Source organism: Trichosurus vulpecula, chromosome 7 (assembly GCF_011100635.1).
Source record: "Trichosurus vulpecula isolate mTriVul1 chromosome 7, mTriVul1.pri, whole genome shotgun sequence".
Classification (NCBI taxonomy): domain Eukaryota; kingdom Metazoa; phylum Chordata; class Mammalia; order Diprotodontia; family Phalangeridae; genus Trichosurus; species Trichosurus vulpecula.
Window position 1 is genome coordinate 201,677,088 of NC_050579.1, and position 21,886 is coordinate 201,698,973.

Below are 21,886 nucleotides of genomic sequence, written 5' to 3' on the forward strand. Positions count from 1 at the left end.
TGTTTAGCAATCATATTGCATTCCTCTAGCACTTAAGAACAAGCCCAACAAACGTTGATTTGTATACACGATCTGTAGTTGACCTTTCAAGTTTGCTGCTCCATTTGCCAAAGCTCTTCCTCATGAAATCATAACTTACTGTGCCACAATTCCCTCTCCAGGACTTGTTAACACTGAGCAAATCTCCAGCCAACAAGAAATGGTATCCTGTCCGTTTAAAGAAAGCTTGAGAACACCAAGCTCAAGTAGAGTTAATGTTTGTGGAGGCTGCACCATGGGAATTTTCTGGCCCTGGCCCAGCTTAGAGATAATTAATTATGTCAGTGAAAAGCTCTGATGGCCTGTTCTCTTCAGAGAAAAGTGACATCATCCATAGACTTCTCTGGCAAAAAAAGCCGAACATAACTGCGAGGACAGGAAATAGCAGACAGATGTTTGCTTGTGAATATTTTATCCACTTCAAAGCTTGTTGCAAGAAGTAATTCACTGATCTGTGTTGAGGCAGCCTCCATGGCAGCCTCAGCTTGGCAAATGGTCTTGGCTGGTGGGAGTCCTTAGGCTGGGTTCCTTAAAGCACATGCTCTATACTGAAAGAGGAAGCACAACATTTTGTGTGGTGTGAGTCTGGTTGCGGGAGAGTCATGAAGGATGAGAATGTTCCCCAGACACTGGCATCATCATGGTGAGATCTTCAAGTAATGCCCCATATGGTATTTAGACCAGATGGTAGCAGTGCCACATGTGGCATTGTGTGCTGACAGATTCCTCCTAGAAAACATCACCTTTTTTCTCCCTGTCTGGTTTTCATTCTTGGTCTTTCTCTTATCTGTCATGCTCAGTCATATCTTACAAATCATGCACTAATCCCTATTCTAACACCACAACATGGTATGAAGATGACCCTAGACTTTTGAAGGCCCTGCTCTGGCAAATTATGTACCAGAGTGGGATTCAAAGACAGATGATGCCTCAGATGACAATCTGAGGTCCAGCCTAGCTCAGTTTGGAGATACCTGCCACCAAAAGATTAGTCACCAGATAAAGATTTTAGTCAACTGTGACTTGCTTAAAGCCACAATTTAATAGATATAGCTATTAAAATGTGATCTCCTTTAAAGGTTTGTGGTCTGCTTTTAGCTCTTTGAACCTCTTTCCTCACTTGTAAAATGAGAGGTTTGGATTCCATGACTTCACAGATGCTCTCCAGCCATAAGACCCTATGATCTTCTCATATTTCAGTTTCTCACTTATAAAATTAGGGATGTGACTCTAGCCATTCCCCCTTTTTCTGAAAGGGCTTTGTGAACATAAGTGAATGAATAAGACAATATCTTATTAGTGCATAAGTCCTCTAGGCAGTTTTTCTAAGACTATAAGTTGCAGAGAAGTTACTGATATGCATTAGTACAGAGAATTGCCTATATTATGATTATGATGGTTTGATATCCACCAAAAGTATATTTCATTGATTATTGAGAAAGAAGAAAATATTTACAAACCTTGCTGCAGAATTTTAACTATTTATTCATATTTTAAAATTCTGCTAAAAATTCCACTAACGATAATTATATTAGTAACTAATATTAAGGTCTACAAAGCATCTTATTTGTTATCTCATTTAATCTTCACAATGACCCTATGATATAGATGATATTATTAATTTCATGTTACAGATGAGGAAACTGAGGCTGAGAGATTAAGTGACTTATCCAAAATCACATAAGTGAATGAGGAAGGATTTGAACCTATTCCTCTGATTCCAAGACTAGGATTCCATCCAATACACCACGTAGGTGTCATTAAACCTTAGCGATATGTAATCTATCCTTCTAAAAGCTCCACTATTTCAGAATGCTTCAAGACCTGAAAGTAGCTAGGAGGAATGGATGGGGAGAGAAGAAGAATGAAAGAAACCTCTTTGGCAGTGAAAAGGTAGCCCCTGAACATTTAGCATCAAACAACAGAGAAGAGGTAGACCTGAAATTTGTACTCCCCCCATTCTAATTTGTCTGTCAGAGGCAAGGAATGAAAGGACTATACTTGTTGGCCATCACTGTCTATAAAATGCCAGCTGAGAAGTATGGGGAAAGTAATAGGAATCAAAATAGACAAGAAAGGAGAGAAGTGGAGAAGAGAGAAGAGAATGGTAGAAATGGGACAAAGTAGTGGCAAGGATTAGAAGTAATTAGAAGTGGGAACACACTGGCAATAGGAAAAAGGGAGAGTGAATGACAAAGAGACAACAGATGCTACAGTGAGTGATTCTTTCCCCCAGTGGTGTGGGGTGGAGAGGTAGAGATAATAGCCACCTGTTCTTCAATATTGTAGCCTTTGAGGCATAAGGCACTACTACACTGTGTGTTGAGGGGATGGTATAAGAAATGGAGGTGATGGTGGGAAACAACTATCTGAACTCTTCATTTAAAGCCTCTCCTTGGTGGAGAGAAAGTGTGTGTGTGTGTGTGTGTGTGTGTGTGTGTGTGTGTGTGTGTGTGTGTGTGTGTGAAAGAGAGACACAGAGAGAGACAGAAAGAGGGAGGGAGAGAGAGAAAGAGAGAGAGAGAGAGAGAGAGGGAGGCAGAAAGACAGGCACGCAGGCAGATAGACAGAGAAACTAAGATGAGACAGAAACACAGAGATGGACAGAGAGACAGAGAAAAGAGAAGGCAAAGAGAGACAGAAAGAGACAGAGACATGGAGATAAAGGAGGAGATTCAGAGAGACAAAGAGAGGAGAGAAATGGAGAGAATGCTCATTCAGAATGCCATAGTTTATCTATTTTATTATTTTTCTATTAGTTTTTCTCTGTATTATTATTCTATCTGGAGAAAAAAACTCATTATACAAGTACAGATAGTAATTAAATAAGGTTTAAGTATAATGAGAGAGAGAAGAAGTGTAGAAGGAATGAATTCACCAGACCCCAATCATGGCAGTAGTCAGGGAAAGAACAAAATTCTGTCCAGGCAGATCACTTGTTAAGTGAGTCAATAAGCCAGACCAAGCTACAAGCATTCTTGATTATACTTTGTTTGAGGTAGTAATGTCTTTCTATTGCAATTGCTGAATGCTGGTTCTGGCAGCCCACGTCTGTTCTCCCAGGCTCCTCTCCTCTTTGAGGGGCTCCAAAGTCCCCTGGATAACACATCGTAGAAGCCATCTTATGACTTAGAGTGTATGATCTTCCTATACTGAAAGGCAAAGAGCAAAACATTAAAATCAATCAACAAGTATTTATTAAGTAAGGGCTTAATATGTACCAAACACTATGGGTGAACAAGCAGAGAAGAAAGATAATATTGTAAATGGAAGAATAGCATTGACGAGGGAAGAGTTTCACATGGTCACATGAAAGCCAGGATAATTGGAACAGATCTCTCATTAATCAATCAGTGTTTATGAAATGCCTTTATTAGCACTGTGGTCGGTGCTAGCACAGGGACAAAGAATGAAATGATTTTTACTCCAAGGAGCTCACATTCAAATGTTAAAGAACAGGAAATGAGTTTAGATATGTTGGTTGGAGCTTGATAATGGAAGGCCTCAAAAGTTGGCCAGGAAGTTAGGAGGTCATTGAGAAGCAATTGTCAATTTTTGACTAGGGAAGTGACACGATGGAAAAGATACTTATGGAAGATGAGTTTGGCAGCATTATGTAGGAATATACTAGTAATAAAATGGTATATGAGATATAGCGTATCATGGAGACTTGCTGGGACAGAGAGTGCAGTGTTGTTTAGCAGGATCACTGGGCTGAGAGGTTGCTCTGAGTTTTGCCTCTGACTCAGCGGATAAACTTGGGCAAATGATTTTGTTACTCTAAGCCTAAGCTTCTTGATCTATAAAAATAAAGGTGTTGGAGGAAAATAACCTCCAAAGTACTTTCTAGCTCTAGAAGTCAATGAGAATATCTCTGTATGACCCAAAAAACGCAAGGATAGAAAAATGTTGATGGTTCAGTATAATACTGATTCATCTACCCTGGGATATCGGGTCTCAGAAAGAGCAACTGTTCAAAATCTTTGTGGATTCTGAGTCATCTAAAGCCATGAAGCAGTGCCATATGATGTGCCTGCCTAAACTGGAGAATCTAAACTGTGCTCTGAGTGGTTCATACTTAAGGGATCTGACTCAAAGCTCATTGAAAAAGCAGACATTTTTATGAACAAATGCAGTTTACTAAAAAGGTATAATTTCAGAAAGATGACTTTAGCATTTAAAACTGAGACATGGCATTACAAGGTTAGATATGATTTATGAAAACAGTAAGGACAACAAAAACAGAATCCCCAAGTCGTTACACCATGGCCCTATTTCAGAGCATGGTCTATCAACTGAACAGTTTTACAGCATTCACGAAATCAGTGTTTTTTGACAGTGCCTACCAACTTCTCCCTCTAAGGTACCAGCAAATTATATGCCACGAAATTTATGCAAAATCAGGACAAGCTGACAGTTCTAGCATATGTAAACACCATAAGCAGCATGTTGTAGTGAGATGATCACAAATGTTGTTTGTGCCTCAATTTCTACTAAAAGTCAATCACTAAGGAGGGAATGAAGAAATTTATAGTTTGGTGTCATGTCTACAGAAGTGTCATCCTCCAATGAAAATGATGAATTTGCAAATCTTGGAATAGGCTACCCCTAAGATACACTGCTGTTGAGTCATTTTTCAGTTGTGTCTGACTCTCTGTGACCTCATTTGGGGTTTTCTTGGCAAAGATACTGGAGCAGTTTGCCATTTCTTTCTCCAGCTCATTTTGCAGATGAGAAAACTGAGGCAAACAGAGTTAAGTGATTTGCCCAGGGTAACCCAGCTAGTTAATTTCTGAGGCTGGATTTGAACTTAGGTCTTCCTGACTTTAAGCCCTGCCCTCCATTCACTGTGCCACCTAGGTACCCCACTGTAACACAGTAGGAGAGATTAAAAACATGCATAGATGACAAATTAAAGTGTGGTAAATGCACAGAAGTTTAACAAAGAGGGATGAGATTTAGGGAGGAAAGGAAAGCTTCTAGCTGGGGAGATCAGGGAAGGTTTCAACAAGGTGAGAGTACCTGAAATGGGCTTTAAATTAAGGGAGGGATTTAAGTAGGTAGAGAGATGGAGAAGGAATACAGGGTGTTTGTAAAGTCTGGACACATAGGCAAAAATACATATTTTCAAGAAATGAAATGAATGAACTTTTCGACAACATTTTATTTAATTGGAATATTAACAAATAACATCTTCAATATGATTTCCATCATTTGCGATAACAAAGGTTGATGTGCTTTGCAAGATTCACATGAACCTGATGCAATAACTCCACATTGCTGTCAATTTTAGCACATTCACTCTTTATGCATTCGATCAATTGTGTTGCATGTGTGATTTTCATTGAGTACACCTTCTCCTGTAGCATACCCTGGAAAAAGAAGTCAAGGGGGGTAAGGTCTGTTAATATTCCAAATATTTCCAAATATGCACTTTTGCCTATGTGTCCAGACTTTAGGGACACCCTTACATCCTAGTCAGGGAAGATGCTTGCACAAATGCACAGAAGCAGGAGAGGGCAGGATAAAATAGAACAGTGAGTGATCCAGTATCTCTGAAATTTAGAGTGTGGGAAGATGAGCAATGCCAAATAAGGCTAGAAAGGTAACCTGGAAGCAGGCTGGCATAGAGGCAGGGATGGGCATTGGGGAGCCTTACCTGCCAGGCTAAGGAGTTTTATTTTTGACTAGTAAGCAATGGTGGGCCCCTGAAGGGTTCTGAGCTGGCATATATAATCTTATAATCCATGTCTACATACACCCTATGGCTATGTCTTTGGTACATCATAGTGAAGGATGTTCATGATGATAATTCTGAGTAATCAGAAAAAGGTCCCATTATATTTAGTATACTAATCGCATTATGGAAAGAATACTTGCTGTATTTCAAGTCAGAAAATCTAAATTTGAGTCCCAGCTCTGACTCTTGCTACCCAGGGTGACTCTGACTACCCAGGAGAGGTCAGGAACCTTTCTGAGCCTCAATTAACTTCTGTTAAACAGGGATAATATTTCTTGCAGTACTCATATCATAGGCTTGTTGTTAGGAAAGCATTTTACAAATATTTAAAGTGTGAGAATTTCCCTCATAAATTCTAAGTCAGTATGTTTGTTAGACCTTGTTTATGCATACATAGTGCTTAGGGATACTAATTCACTGTGATTTCTAATTTTCTATGTCCATTCATATTCTCAAATGTCAGAAGCATATATTGCATGTTGTCACTATCAATATGCCAGTGTGGCATTTAAAAAGTTCGAGATGGAACACAATACATCGAAGAGCAAAAGACTTGGGGCTCTAGCCGAAAATATCATACCCTTCAAATTTCACTATTACTTTGAATGAAAAAAAATGGACATTTGACAAACCCCCAGACTTTCAAGACTTTGTTAAAAAATAGTCCTCAACTTAATGGAAGATTTGACAAACAAGAACTAAGAGACACATAAGGTACATACCAAAGACTGACTATAAGGGATTCATAAGAACAGACTGCTTACCTTTTATATAACATAAAATGTAAAATGTATGTCTAACATTCTTATTAATAATTGTTGAGCTTGTAAGAAAGAGGGGGATAAACCTGACTATGATATGAATTTAAAAAGTAAAGCCATTTGGAAACAGCTAAAAAGAGTAACTATTTTATACAAGAGAGGTGCAAGAAGAAGAAAGGATACATAGGATTTAGATGGGGGAGGAGGGCTGGTAGTTCTGGTAACCTACTTTCATTGGGAATGGGTTTAAGGGGGAACAATACATATATATTTAGAAGAGTATAAAAGTCTTCTAAATTTAGAAGAAATAAAATGGTAGGGGTATAGTGAGGGGGGAGAAGACAAAGGAGAGATTAGGACAAGGGAGGGATTAGGACAAGGGAGGGATTTTTAGAGGGGAGAATGAGGGAATAGGTATGGGAATGGGGGGATAGGGGAGGAATCCTTAGAGGGGGGGAAGGCAAGTAATAGGAGGGCAGGGTGGTTGATGGAGGAGGGGGGTAGGCAAGTAATAGGAAGGCGATGTAGCAGGTAGAAGTAAATTAGAGGAGGCAAGAAGGATAGGAAACAAAAGATATGTACAAACATAAAAAACAATGATAAGGAGTAGATTATGTTTGGGAAAGTATATATCTACATAATGTATATATGTATAAGTGTATGTATATATCTATATGTGTATGTATATATCAAGAAATATCTAAATTGTATTGTAGCCTTCTGGGGGGGTAGAGGGAGCAGAAAAAAAGAACAATGTTAAAAAGTGCAGAGCAGAGAACAAAAGAAGACACAAGGAAGCAAAGAAAAGATGGACAATTCTCAACACAAGGTGTATCATTTATCATACAGGCTTTCTTGAAATGAAAATTTATTGTTACATATTTTGAATCCTCTCCTATGTTCTGCTATGCACATGACATGCTTTTTTTCTTTCTTACTTTATATTTAAGGTCAATATTTAAGTTTATGATATGTTTTGTTTCTTTTCTTATTTTGTATTTGTGTTCTACCAGAATAAAATTTAATAAAAAAAAGAAAAAAGTTCGAGAGACATAGTTTCTGGGTAATTTAATCATTTTGTTAATAAGGCTAGCATGTTTATTAATAAAAGGAGGTCAGTGGCCCTCTCAAATGACAAAGACCCCTCATGGTGGTGGGGCTCACAGTTTATATACTCTTGGAAGAGTAGGTGTTCCTGATGGTGGCAATTAAATTTGATTGGTTAACAATTAATGAGAAAATGAATATTACAATGAAAAGTTAGGCCATATTACAATGAAGGTATTGGGGTGCATGACTTAGATCACCCAAATCTTGGTCAAAGGGACTTACAATTTCCATATCACCTGGCTGACAAAAGGGGGAATCAACATTTTTCCAGAACTGTCTGAATGAACACAATCTCAAACTTAGAATTTCTTTTACTGTCCGATTAGATCTTGGGTAAATCTTCGACAAAGATTTCCCACACTGGTTGATTTCTAGATGAGGAAGTAGAAAAGGGGAAAAACCTTGGTCCCAATACAATAATTAGTTATTAAAAACAAGAGAGAAATAATCATTTCTCTCACTGGAAAGGCTGTTACTTTACCTTTTGTACTTTCTAGATGGAAATTGGTTTTTTTGTTTCAGTAACAGAAAGTCCTTCACATATTTTTACACAATTTGTTTTTTCTTGACCGGTATTTAAAACCAAAAGGATACACTGAACAATGGCCAAGACTTTTTTAGAAATCACATGGCAAGCAGCATGCCTAAACATTACATTACACAGAAGAAAAAACAGTAAATTTACATGTATTTTTTATATACATAGGTTATTATTATTAGTGTAATTAAAGACTGTTGAATAAGGTAGCTGTCTTGGTTTGTGGCATCTGCTTTTTGAGGATATAGACATTTCCATAGAGGAACAATGCAGTCAAAAATGTTAAAAACCATAGGCCTCTCTATCATAATTGAACTTTAACTGCACACCTCAGGAATGGTATTTAACTTTAGACAACCTTGATGTCACAGGCAGTAAGAAAGTCCCAGTGAGCAAGGTTGCTTGGGAGATAGAAGTTTCTAGTACAGAAGGTTCCTTCTAAGCAGATTCCAGAAGAGGGAGGGGGTGCCAGGAAGGAGAAAGAGGTGTGTTGAGAACAGAGACAGCTTGTTTGGAAAGTTAGAATTCCCCTCCTCCAACCAATGGCTTTACAGATTACCACAGTGAGGAAGATTATAGTACATATTAGAAATATGTCTATTAACAGTTCAGAGTTCTGATACCTGGTGGTTTAACTCTTTGTATCTGGAAAAAACTTAGCTATCCAGAATGACAGATGCTGGATTTGGAGTCAGAAGACCTGGATTCAAATTTTCTCTCTGCTACTTATTACCTACATGATCTTGGGCAAGCCATTTAACCTCTCTGGGCCTCAGTTTCCCCATCTGTAAATTGAGAGACTTGGACTGGATGACCTCTAATTTCCCTTCTACCTCTAAATTTATGATCCCATGACTCATTCAGGATGAATGAAGCTTTATTGTATACAGTTTTGCAGAAACTGTTTCAAGCCTATTATAAATATAGAATTCACCTTATCCTGACCTTAAAACATCTTTTAAGAAGCACAAAGTTTCTCAATGATTTGAGAGTCAGAGGAACTTTATGTACAATAGTCTTGTCTAGAAAAATGTTTTCTTCTTTCTCATCATGTTTGAATATTTTCCCTTTTTAAGAAGGATAAAAGGAAAAACAAAAACAAAAGCCATCCAGTCCTGGCTCAAAAGGAAGGCTAAGGAAAAAGGAAAGAAGTTGAGAAAATGTGATCATTTGGAGCCTTTTGTAAAATATAAACAAAGCTTGAAGTAGTCCCAGTTAATTCACAGGTGCTTGTTCTGAGTGTTATGGCTTAGCTGGAAATGATTAAGTTTACAGAGCTCAATAAACAACTACTGAACTCCCTAAGACTGTGTCATCTGGCTGATCCTTAACAATGGCCTCCTCTGTTCTGAGAGATTCTGCTTCCTTACGGAGCTCCAAGCAAGCTGGCCATCCTACCAGCAGGCCACCTTGTTCACCTTTGGGAAGAAGGGGACCCGATGAGGTCTTTGCCTATGGTCTTTGTTAGCACAACCTCAAAGCTCGCAAAGTCTTTTGGAATTTATGAAATTATCCACTGGTAGAATCACAGCACCGCCTGGACAACCTGTGACCTTATCTAATTTCTGATCCAGAACTCAGCAGCTGTTGCACTATTAATAAACCCAAGTGAGTTAAAAAAAAAAAGGAGAAGAAGAGGAAGAAAGCAGAAGTCATAAAAAATGTGCTTAAATCCATGGTCTGATAGCTCCTCTCCAACTCACTAATCATAGGAAAACTATGACTTTGTATTTTGATCCTCTGTGATACCAAGATTTCACTTTTTGAATCAGAACTGTCCTGGCATTAATTACCCTGAGAGCTGGAATTGACCACAGAAATCATTTAATCCAATCCCTACATTTTTTATAGAGGGGGAAACCAAGGCTCAGAAAGCTTGAGTGACTTGCCTAAGATTCTATTTACCGTAGTGATTAGAAAACCAATTTTGGAAATTAAAAATGCACTCTGAGGTTAGAGGCTTAATAGAGGAATTTCTTTCATATGATATCACTTGCTCTGAATTTTGCTGGGTCTTGAAAGTTAGAAAGTTCTCATGAGGTCACGGGGGGAGCACAGTCTCAAATCAGCAGGCTCCAATTTTGTTCTTCAAGCTCTAAAAGCTGTTCCTAGTACCTCTATGGTTCAAGTTAGAGTTCTGGAATAACCCAAAGAAAATCATTACTCCTAAAGTCTCTCCATGTTCCCTTTGTTGTTGTTGGTAAGTCATTTTCAGTCATGTCTGATTCTTCATGATCCCATTTGGGGTTTTGTTGGCAAAGATGCTAGAACGGTTAGCCATTTTCTTCTCCAGCTCATTTGACAGATGAGGAAACTGAGGCAAAAAGTATTAAGTGACTTGCCCAGGGTCATCCAGCAAATAAATGTCCGAGGCTAGATTTGACCTCAGGAAGATGAGTCCTCCTCACTCTAGGCCTAGCGCTCTATCCATAGCACCACTTAGTTGCCACAACACCCACCGGTTCTCTTTAGACCATAACAGAGATATGTTAGATTTCTAGCTTGTTAGCACTGACTGATCTTGGGCTCTATAATTTGGGAGAATGAAGAGGACATTACTTCTGAGGCAGTAACTATGTAATCAAAGTACATTGATTTTCAGTAAATGGAATTAACTATGTACTTAGAATCCTCAATGGCTAAGAGATCTCATTTGGATCTCCAATAGTGCAGATCATATCCCATCTATGCTTCATCATCTGACAGGATTCTAATCTATGTCTTTCTGTAAATCCTCCACAGAGTATCCACCCAAAAGGCTGGGGGCCTTTTTCTGGTTAATGTAATTTTTCCTGGTTGCCAGTGAAGCATTCAAGCTGTTGCTCATCTGTTACCTTTCTCGTAATAGGATTGGTTGATTGGATTCCTAGACAAAGGAGGATTTTGCCAAGAGGGCAGTCTTCTGATAATATGGAGACCCTTCTTTTGACTTTGTCGTCTTTAGGAATCTAACATATCTCCGTTACGGTCTAAAGAGAACATGGTGGGTGTTGTGGCAGCTAAGCGGTGCTATGGATAGAGTGCTAGGCCTAGAGTGAGGAAGATTCATCTTCCTGAGGTCAAATCCAGCCTCAGACATTTATTTGTGGGTGATCCTGGGCAAGATCTTATTTCTGATTTGGGTCTTCTTTTTTATCTTCCTTGATTTCTAACTTGTCCCTGGGTATAGCCGGACCTGAGCCAGCTGAGGAGATAAGAATATAAAATGTAACTAGAACCCTGGAGAGGCTGATGCTAAGAGGGAGATACCAGTTCTTTCACAAAATTCCATTCATTTTATTGTTAGAAAAATATTTAAACTAAATATAAAAAGTTACCAAGAACTAGGTTTAATGACCAGACATGCTTCTTTTTTTTTTTTTAAAGAAAATAAAGTTTAAAGTACAACTAAGCACCTCTCCAACTAATGCTTAATTGCTACCAACTGGTGTATAATATGACTCTTGTCTTATTTTCTCTGCATCACAGTGGGAAAAAGTGAAAGTGGCCCCTGGGGAGAAAGCATTTCCAGATATCAGCACCTGGGGCAAAGTTCCAGTTAGCTCACCTTCCTTATGGTTCTGGTGGCACATTCATATCTGGAATATTCAACATGGTTCTGATGTGTACATTTCAAATAGTTTATAAAAGCGCTAGAGAAGGTCTTATAAGAAGGCAGTTGAAACAATGAAGGGATGAAAGTCCTGTCACACAAGGACAGATTAAAGAATACAAAGTTATGAGTCAAAAAAGATATAAGCTGAGAAGCCAGATGAGCAGAATCTCTAGGATCATGAAAGGTGTAAAGAGGGTCAGTATGGACAAATTCAACAAGTCCCCAAGTACTGGGAAATAGATTTGGGACAAAGGAAATGTCTCTTTGAACAGAGAACAATAAACTTGTGAAATTGATTAGCCTAAAAAGGAATAGAGGTTGAAACTTGAACACATTAAAGGAGGACTTAATTAAAACCATTCATTAATCAACTAACAAGTGTTTATTAAATGCCTTCTGTGTATCAGGCACTCTACTATGTGATAAGGCTACAACAACAAAAATCAAATGTCTCTGCCTTCAAGAAGCTTACAGTCTTTCAAATGACAGCAATGTGCTAGAAAGAATTCTAGATTTAGAATCAGAACATCTGTTTAAAGCCTTCTCCCTATGTGAAATTGTTGGACATTGGTTTCTATAAAATTAAGCAATTGAAGCAGATAGCTTTCAAGGGACACTTAGTTCAAAATTCAGTTTCCATAGATTCAAAATGGGTTATTTAGAACAAATAAGGTATATGTGAAGGGGGTAGGGCAGGTAGAGAGGGAGGTAGTATACATCTTATCTTGAATGATGGTATCAAAAAGACCAGCCATACCTTTTCACAACTTACTCCTTATTGTTTCTGTTAGAAACAGAATAATTAGCAGGATGACCCTAGTTTGGCCCACTGTAGTGGTCTTACTCCATCGTATTCTTTTTTTTGAAGGGGCAGGGCAAGGCAATTGGGGTTAAGTGACTTGCTTAAAATCACACGGCTAGTAAGTGTGAATTGTCTGAGGTCACATTTGAACTCAGGTCCTCCTGACTCCAGGGCTGGTGCTCTATTCACTGCACCATCTAGCTAACCCCATTACATTCTTTAAAAAAAAACAAAAACAAAGTAATAAAACATGTTGGAAAAGTGTTTATTTAAATTGGTTCTGAACTAAAACAACCTTGGAAGTTCTTTGTCAGAAAAAAGAAACCCATCAATTTATAAAATTTCTTATCTGGCTGACAGCTTTATTAGTCTTGCCCATGCTTGAAATGACATAGCAATAAGGCAGCTGATAGCCTGAAAAAGGGATAAGAATTTTATTTTAACACCCACCTGCCCAGTCACTGGGAAACTTGATCTAATTTCTTTCATGTCTGAAACTCAGAGCAGTAATTAGCAGAGGGTGGATGGGGCTTTACCCCGGATGCTTACATGGGAGTGATACACTTCCAGTCATCTCACATCTTGGAGTCTTCCACCAGCATTGCAGTGTGCCACAATCACCCTCCTGAGCTGCCACTACCAGGATCTCCTCACCATGGCACCTTTCTTCCAACCCCATACCATCCTCACACCATCTTCTTAACTATGACCACTAAGGCCATCTCCTTTCCATCCTCTATCTGAGCCTAATCCCTGCCAAGAGTTTTTGATCCAGTTTGAAAAATGTCCAGTTATTAGAATACTTAATCCTGGCCCAGTCAGCAAAGAACCTTAAATATAATATTCTGCTCTATATGTTACACTTACACATTTGAGAGACACTTGCAATTTCCTTGGTTCTAACCAAATAACAAGCTCTTCTTCAGAATGTCACATATAAAAATTATACCATAAAAATGATCCTCCTGTGGAAGTTTCCTTTAACTGTCTAGAAAAAATGTAACAAATCTAGAATATATACTAGGTGGGGAAAAATCTATACTCCTTACACTCCCCTGTGCTCAATACTTTAAGTTTACTCAGAGGTTGGCATTAGTAGGCAGGTACTGGCAGACTGAGGGGAAGTGTGTGGTCATTCCAGCTCTAGCTCTGTTGGCAGATATCACTCCAAAGTGTTTGTAAGGAGTCTGAACAGAGAGTGAGATGAAAATAAAAATAGAAATATATGTGTGTGGTTTTTAGCCATCTAAGCAATTTGGGTTTTCCTTCCTCTTTTGTGCTAAAATTGTAGGGACGGACTATGGATGAGCCCATCTACTAGTCAGGCAGTGAGAAGTCTTTCCCCAAATAGCAAAAGATATTTGAATGATGAAGAGGAAACTTTCCATTTGAATGATTTGTTTTTTGTCTCATTTGTATGGAAAATTTGCCATCATGCTATAGACAGACTGTGCGATGTGATAGATAGAGAGCTCACATCAGAGTCAGCAGAGACCTGGGGTCAAGTCTTGCTTCAGACACTTAATAGCTGTATGACCTAGGGCGAGCCACTTAACCTCTTAGCCTCAAGGAAACACACTAAGAGTATCCGTTGCAGAGCAAGTGCTGACCCGCTTTGCTAGAAGTTTCTTCATCCAGTAGTTTCTTATGCCAATGACATCACAGGTCTAATCCCTATCCTATGGTCTTCTGTTGCTGATGAGTTGCTTCAGTTGTGTCCAACTCTTCATGACCCCATTTGGGGTTTTCTTGGCAAAGATACTGGGGTGATTTGCCGTTTCCTTCTCCAGCTCATTTTACACTTGAGGAAACTGAAGCAAACAGAGTTAAGAGACTTGCCCAGGGTCACTCAGCTAGTACGTGTCTAAGGCCAAATTTGAACTGACTCCAGGCTTAGCACTCTATCTAGTGTGCCACTTAGCTGCCCATTCCTTTCTGAGTTATAAGCCCAATTTCCATTTAAGGATGTATGATGAACAGTATAAAAATCATTTATAATGCAGATACTAAAATTTTCATTAGGCATTAGAATCCCTTCTCATAGAGGGCAAAGCATTCTAATTCTGCCTATAAGTGTTCTGAGGATATGTAGAAGCAAATGTCGTACAGTATAAATAGTTCTCACAGGGTCATAGAACAGGTTTCAAAGAACAAGACAAATGAAAAGTGTCCTTCTCCAGACCTCGGGGTCTTCATTTGTAAAATGAGGGACTTGACCTCAATGATTTCTAATGGAAAGTTTTAACCACCAGATGACATGGGAACCATTGAGCTGTGGAGAACCTTAAAGACAGACTGATGAGCTGATATTTTATCTTTGAAGCAAGAGAGAGCCATTGAGGGAGTAAGCAAGACAGTGACATGGTCAGACCTGTGACTTACAAAGATTATTTAGGCACTTTTGGGGGGATAGATTGAAGAGAGAAGAGATTGGGTACAAGACTGTTATGATAGTCTGGGTAAATAGTAGTAAAATTAAGTAACATAAATTGATAGTAGACTCAGTCAGCCCAACTTTGAGATTTTTCTCCAGCAACATGTGAGTAGGACTAAAGGCAATGGATGATGGGAATAATCCAAGGCTGGGGCTTGGCAAGCCATCATCACCAATAGGATAAGAGGGCAAAGGACTTGAGTATAGAGGATAGTGTACTGTTGATCTAGTTCACTACAGGATTGAGGCAAGGAAAGGCAGAAAGTATAGCCAGTGCAGGGATGATAGCCCAGGAAAAAGTGAGGGGTGAAGGGATTGGAAATCATGGTGAGAATGAATTAGATTAGGGAATCATAAAGGCAGAAGGAAAGAAGCAATGAAAAAAAGTGAATCTCAGCATTCATGAATGTGGAAATGGAATCCTTGTGAGTGATGTCGAGATGAAGAGTATGGCCATCTCTATGTGAAGCTGAGACGGAGCAGGGGAGATAAAGAAAAGTAGGTCTGCAACAGAGTCTTGGGGAACATTTGTGATTGCTGTTGTTGTCATGTCTGACTCTTTCTGACACTGTGGACCATGGCACACCAGTGCTGTCCCTGGGTTTTTCTTTGCAAAGATATTGGAGTGGTTTGCCATTTCCTTCTCCAGTGAATTAAGGCAAACAGAGATTAAATGACTTGCCCAGAATCACACAGCTAGTAAGTGATTAAAGTCAGATTTGAACTCAGGTCTTTCTGACTCCAGGTCCAGTACTCTATCCACAGAGCCACCCAGCTTCCTTGTGATCAGGCTATGGGAAATGCATTACGAACCAATAACAGAGATTTCAAAAGAGTAGTCACAGAAGTAGGAAGAGAAACAGGAAAGAGAAGTGCCATAGAAATCAATAAGAATTTATCCAGGATGAGAAGGTCATCAGCATTGAGTCCAAGATGACAAATAAAAGTTTCCTGGATATATTAGGTATTAGTTGAAAGATCATTTGTAATCCTTGTGAAAGCAATATTAGTAGAGTGGTGGGGTCAGATTGTAAGAGTTTAGGAAATAAATCGATGGTGATGAGAAGTGAGGGTGGGAGTGTCAGCAATAATGGTGGTAGGCAAGTCACATGGTTGGGATACAGTTCTCAGCTTTAGCAACTCTCACTCAAATACCTGGTTGTCCTCACTGGTAGGGAAAGGTTGGGTCGCTTTATCCATCTTTGGCTGCAACTACTGTCACCCCAAAAGTCACAATCATGAGTCTCTTACAACTTAAAAAAGAATTTATTCTTTTGATCACATTTTTGAGTATTGCTGGAATTGGAGCATCCTACATGTCCATATAGTCTTTTTTCAAAACCGACATGATCATTAACAGACAGAAGAATCCAGAATCATGGGAAAACGTGAATCCTTACAAGCCCCAAAAGCTTTTCACAATTAACCAAAAGTGGGAGCCTGTTGAAGAACTGCAGACTGTCAAACAGTTGACCAAATGAAGACTCTTCATCTAAAACACACTCTCTGAATCTAGTGGAAACATTTCTGCACAAACTATACTACTGAAACCACTGTGTGGAAGTGCTTCTGCTACATTTTTAGGGTCTTCTTACATTTTGAGGCTCTGAATGAGGAATTCCATTTTGTATAAAATGTATGTAGCTCATCAAAGTATCCATGAGGATTTTTTGCAGAAAAAGAAAGAAAGTCACATGGTCAAGGATGCTACTAATTGCAGACAGAATGCAGCTTTTGTCTTCTGTCCACCTCCTTCTTCAAGAAGATGTTTTGTTTACATTCCTATATGGAAAGATGATGAATATGATTCATGAGACCTGAGTATTAGGGTAGCTGAAGGGAATATGAATATACATATATATAAATATGTATATATGTATGTATATATATATAAATATGTGTGTATGTATGTATACATGTATGTGTGTATATATATATGTATATAGACAGAGGGCACAGGGTTAGTTGAATATGAAGGGATGATATCTAAAAAAATAAAATCAAATTAAGGGATGAGAGAGGAATATATTGAGAGAGGGAGAAAGGAAGAGATAGAAGGGGGTAAACTATCTCACATAAAAGTGGCAAGAAGAAGCAGTTCATTGGAAGGGAAGAGGGGGCAGGTGAGAGGGAATGAGTGAATCTTGCTCTCATTGGATTTGACCTGAGGAGGGAATACCATACACACTCAATTGGGTATCTTATCCCACAGGAAAGAAGAAGGAAGAAGATAAAAAAGGGGGGATGATAGAAGGGAGGACAGATAGGGGGAGGAGGTAATTAAAAACAAACACTTTTGGAAAGGGACAGGATCAAGGGAGAAAGTTCAATAAAGGGGGATAGGTTAGGAAGGAGCAAAATATAGTCTTTCACAACATGAGTATTGTTGAAGGGTTTTACATAATAATATGCATGTGACCTTTGTTGAATTGCTTGCCTTCTCAGGGAGGGCAGGTGGGGAGGTAAGAGGGGAGAGAATTTGGAACTCAAAGTTTTAAAAACAGATGTTCAAAAACAAAAAAAAAGTTTTTGCATGCAACTAGGAAATAAGATACACAGGCAATAGGGCATAGAAATTTATCTTGCCCTACAAGAAAGGAAGGGAAAAGGGGATGGGGGGGACTGGGGTGACAGAAGGGAGGGCTGACTGGGGAATGGGGCAACCAGAATATACACCATCTTTGAGTGGGTGGGAGGGTAGAAATGGGGAGAAAATTTGTAATTCAAACTCTTGTGAAAATCAATGCTGAAAACTAAATATATTAAACAAATTTAAAAAAAAGAAAAAAAGATCTATTGCTAGGGTCAATGGAATTGGTAGTGATGGTGGTCAGGAGGGTCAATATTGTGAAAATAATAGTAATGATCACAATAGCTTGCATTTATGTAGCACCTTAAAATTTGCACAGAGCTTTGGATGCACTATCTCATTATTATCTCAGTTTTACCTCTGAGGAGGCCAGATGGTCAGAGAGGTTAAGGGATTTTTTTTTTCATTAAGTGCCTACTATGTGTCAGGCACTGTGCTAAGCACTTTACAAATATCTCATTTGATTCTCATAATAACTGTCTAAGATAGATGATATTAATATCCCATTTTATGGTTGAGGAAGCTGAGGCAGACAGAGTTTAAGTGACTTGCCCAGGATTACACAGCTAGTGGGTGTCTGAGGCCATATTTGAACTCAGGCCTTTCTGACTTCAGCCTAGCTCTCTATCCATTGCGTTATCTAATTTGCCCATACAAGTCATATGGCTAGTATCTTAAATGAGATTAAAATACAGGTCTTCCCAGTTTCCTTTACACTTTCCTCCTCCACATGAACTTTTCAATCCTGCCAAAGAGCCTATTTGCTCTTCCTCACACATGTCAGTTCATTTCCTATCTCCATACATTTATCTCTATGACTTGCCCTCATTCCTGGAATGATTTCTGTTCTCACTTCCAACTCTTGGAATTTCTGTCTTTTTTCAAGATTCAGGTGAAAGGCTCCCTTCTACAGGAGACCTATCCCAGTTCCTTCAGCTGTTAGTCTTTCCTGCTAACATTATATTCAGCTATTCCTCAGTTTCCTCTACTATAAAATGGAGACCATAATAGTACCTCTGAGGGTTATTGTGAGAATCAAATGAGATAATTTTTTTTAAAAGCACTTAGCACAGTTCCTGGCATGTAGCAGATGCTATATAAATGCTTATTCCCTTCCCTTCCCTCAGTAGCCAAGCATGGAGGAATGGTAAGGGAACATAACTTAGGATCAGAAACCCTGAGTTTGAATCCCCTCTGTGTCTTTTACTAGCTATGTGAATTTGGGCAAGTCGTTTTGTTGTGGTTCAGGTAGAGTTGCGGCAGGATGTCTCTAAAGACTCAGATCCAGGTCGACTCCAAGCCTGTTGGAAAGATTTATTACAGTTTTGAGCTTTCATGCTCTGGGGAGTGGCTAAGTTCCTTAGAGGAATTAGCAACTTCAGTAAGGCAAGGCATACAATTTTATAGAGAATATGATGCTGATTACAATCAAAATTTACATAGAATATCGGAATATAGTTAATATTAAAAAGGCAGGAGGAGTTTGTTAAGGGATTAGGTAATGGAGGAGGGGTCCCAGCCTCAGTGGAATTGTACATGTAATTACCCATAATGCATACAGAAAAACTCAGTTGGGGGGTATGTATATATGGTAATGATATTATAATAAGCCTCTCTACATCCTAAGTTTACTCTAGGTCAGTTCTTTACTATTACTTCGCAGATGCTATGGTAGGGTGGGTCAAGCATCCTGTTCTACATCCTGGTGGTGCTGTCTTCTGATTGGCTAGTTATTGTGGTCCTGTCTGGTCAAGATGGATGATGTGGTTGAGGTTGAGTGCATGGACACACCTATTGTTCTAGTGAGCAGTGAGGTATATATATGCATATACATATATATATATATATGCATATACATATATATATATATATGTATATATACATATATGGCAGGGGGTGGGTCTAGGTAGGTAGAGTGGGCCTGCTGTCCAGTGGGGCCTATAGTGAAGTTAGAATATTGGGGCTGGGGGCAGCTCTATTAGGACTCCATCAATTTCACTTTCCAGGCTCATATTTTCTTGTGTGTGAAATGAAGGTGTTAAACTAGACCATCTCTTACTGTCTCTTGTACGAGCTCTAGAGACCTGATTTCAAATCACACACATTTACCACCTTTGTGATCTTGGACAAGTCACCTAATCTCCTGAGTCTCCAGTTTTCTTATTTGTAAAATAAGGAGGTTGGATCAGGTGGTCTCTGAAATCCCTTCCCAGCTCTTCATCTATGATCCTATGATTAATCCTTCAAGTTCCAAAATTCAATGATTCTGCGAAATGTATGCCATTATCTATACATAGAAAGAATAAGCATGGATGGTTCAAAGCTACATTTCTGCCAGCTCATAATACATTCTCTATTGGCAGTGGGTTCAGAGTTGCTATGTTCACACAGCAAGATAGCTACATGTTAGAACTCATAACAAAATGCTTAAAAGGAATATTTCAACTTCTTGTCATGTTGGCCTTAGTCACCATTGCATAAAAGCTATAAATCTTTGTGGTTTTCACAAGACACCCAGTAAGAATCCAACAAAGTTTCTAACAAAACAGTCAGTAGACCTCACCATTCCCTTTCAAGGTAATTGAATTCATAGGTGAGGAACGGTTTCCTAAGGTCACAGGGGAAGTCAAAGTGGGGAAAGTACAGGAGTACTTCAAGATGTTTGACATATATCTCTAGAAAACATGTTGGAAAGTGAACATATTTGAAGGGAGGAACTGGAGGCAATATTTTGAGGGAAATTTCTTATAAGGTGTGAAATGTAACTAGTGTCCTGGGAGGAGTCTTGTTGTGGTAGCCCTTTTCACTCTAGAAATTTCTCAGCTAGTCATAAAAGTGCAGTATGTTGAGCTGTGGTCACTAATGTCTTGGATATTTTTGTCTGCAGCCACCAAACCTATTCTCACCCAATAACCTCTAACCCTGATCACTTACCTTTAGGAGATGGGAGTGATGCTCTGGGAGTAGGGAGAGCTTCTTTTTATAAGAAAAAAAAAAAAACCTTTGCCACCAGACTTGCTTATTTATCTAACAGATTAAAAAGTGTCCATGCCAAGCACCCAAGCTTTGTTCAGTTCAGTCATTTCAGTTGTGTCTGACTCTTCATGAACCTATTTGGGGTTTTCTTGGTAAAAATACTGGAGCGTTTTGCCATTTCCTCCTCCAGCTCATTTTACAGATGAGGAAATTGAGGCAAACAGGGTGAGATGACTTTCCCAGGGTCACAGAGCTAATAAGTATCTGAAGTTAGATTTGAAATCAGGTCTTCCTGACTCCAGGCCTGGCACTCTATCCCCTGCACCACCTAGCTGCTTCTCTCTGCCCACCTCCCCCAAATTGAGACAATCCTTGTCCTCAAGGAGCTCACATTTTAATGAGGGAAAATACACATGGGAAGGTTCAGTTATTAGTTTGTTTTGTGGTTTTTTTTAGTCATTTTCAGTTGTGTCCAACTCTTCATGATGCCTTTTGGGGGATTTTCTTGGCAAAGATACTGGAGTGGTTTGCCATTTCCTTCTCAAGCTCATTTTATAGATGAGGAAATAGAGGCAAAAAAGGTTAAGTGACTTGCCCAGGGTCACACAGCTGGATTTGAGGGTGGATTTGAACTCGGGTCTTCCTTACTCTAGGCCTAGCTCTCTATCCACTGTGCCACCTAACTATCCATCCAAATCTTACATTTCGCTATTGGTGTGAAACTCAAAAGAGCCTCATGTCATGTACTATGTATTTTTTCACTCATGTGTTTCAGTGGAAAATGAATCATTTGAAGGGAATTGGAAATTGCTAGTCTCACAGGAAGTTGTAGCAATTTGTGCTAATTTCAAATGGAATTAAAGCAAAGAGCTGGGGAATGGCTGAGTGGAAGATTTTCAGTATCAGCTTTCAAATACTGTGTTGAGAATATAAATAGAAAACTATAGTTTGCCCATTGACCTCAAAATGCACTAAAACTGGATAGTTGTTGCAGGACGAGCCCCACCCCCTCCTTGATTTATCATCTCCCAGACAAAAGCAATTTCTGTGCAGTTTAATATTAGCACAGATCCTCTTATGCTGAGGCGCTTCCTAGCAACCTGATGCGGAATATGTGCTTGTTAATCTTCTTTTGGCAAACAGCTATCAGAATTCATGGTAAAATGAGAGAGAAAGCAATGCTCAGTGAATTTTCCAATCAAACGCCCAGATGCAATGAGGGCTGATGTGATAAGCAGTGTCTCTTTAGCAAGTCTTGAGTATAATCCAAGTTGCCACCCTGCTAACTATACTTCCTTGTA

At 39.0% G+C, this 21,886-nt stretch overlaps 1 protein-coding gene across 2 annotated transcripts in view; it reads left to right on the plus strand.

Annotated features, from left to right (window-relative positions):
- The window catches only part of FILIP1 (filamin A interacting protein 1), a 278,842-nt gene that overhangs the window by 153,687 nt on the left and 103,269 nt on the right, over window positions 1-21,886 (plus strand). The gene's annotated exons all lie outside the window — the stretch shown is intronic.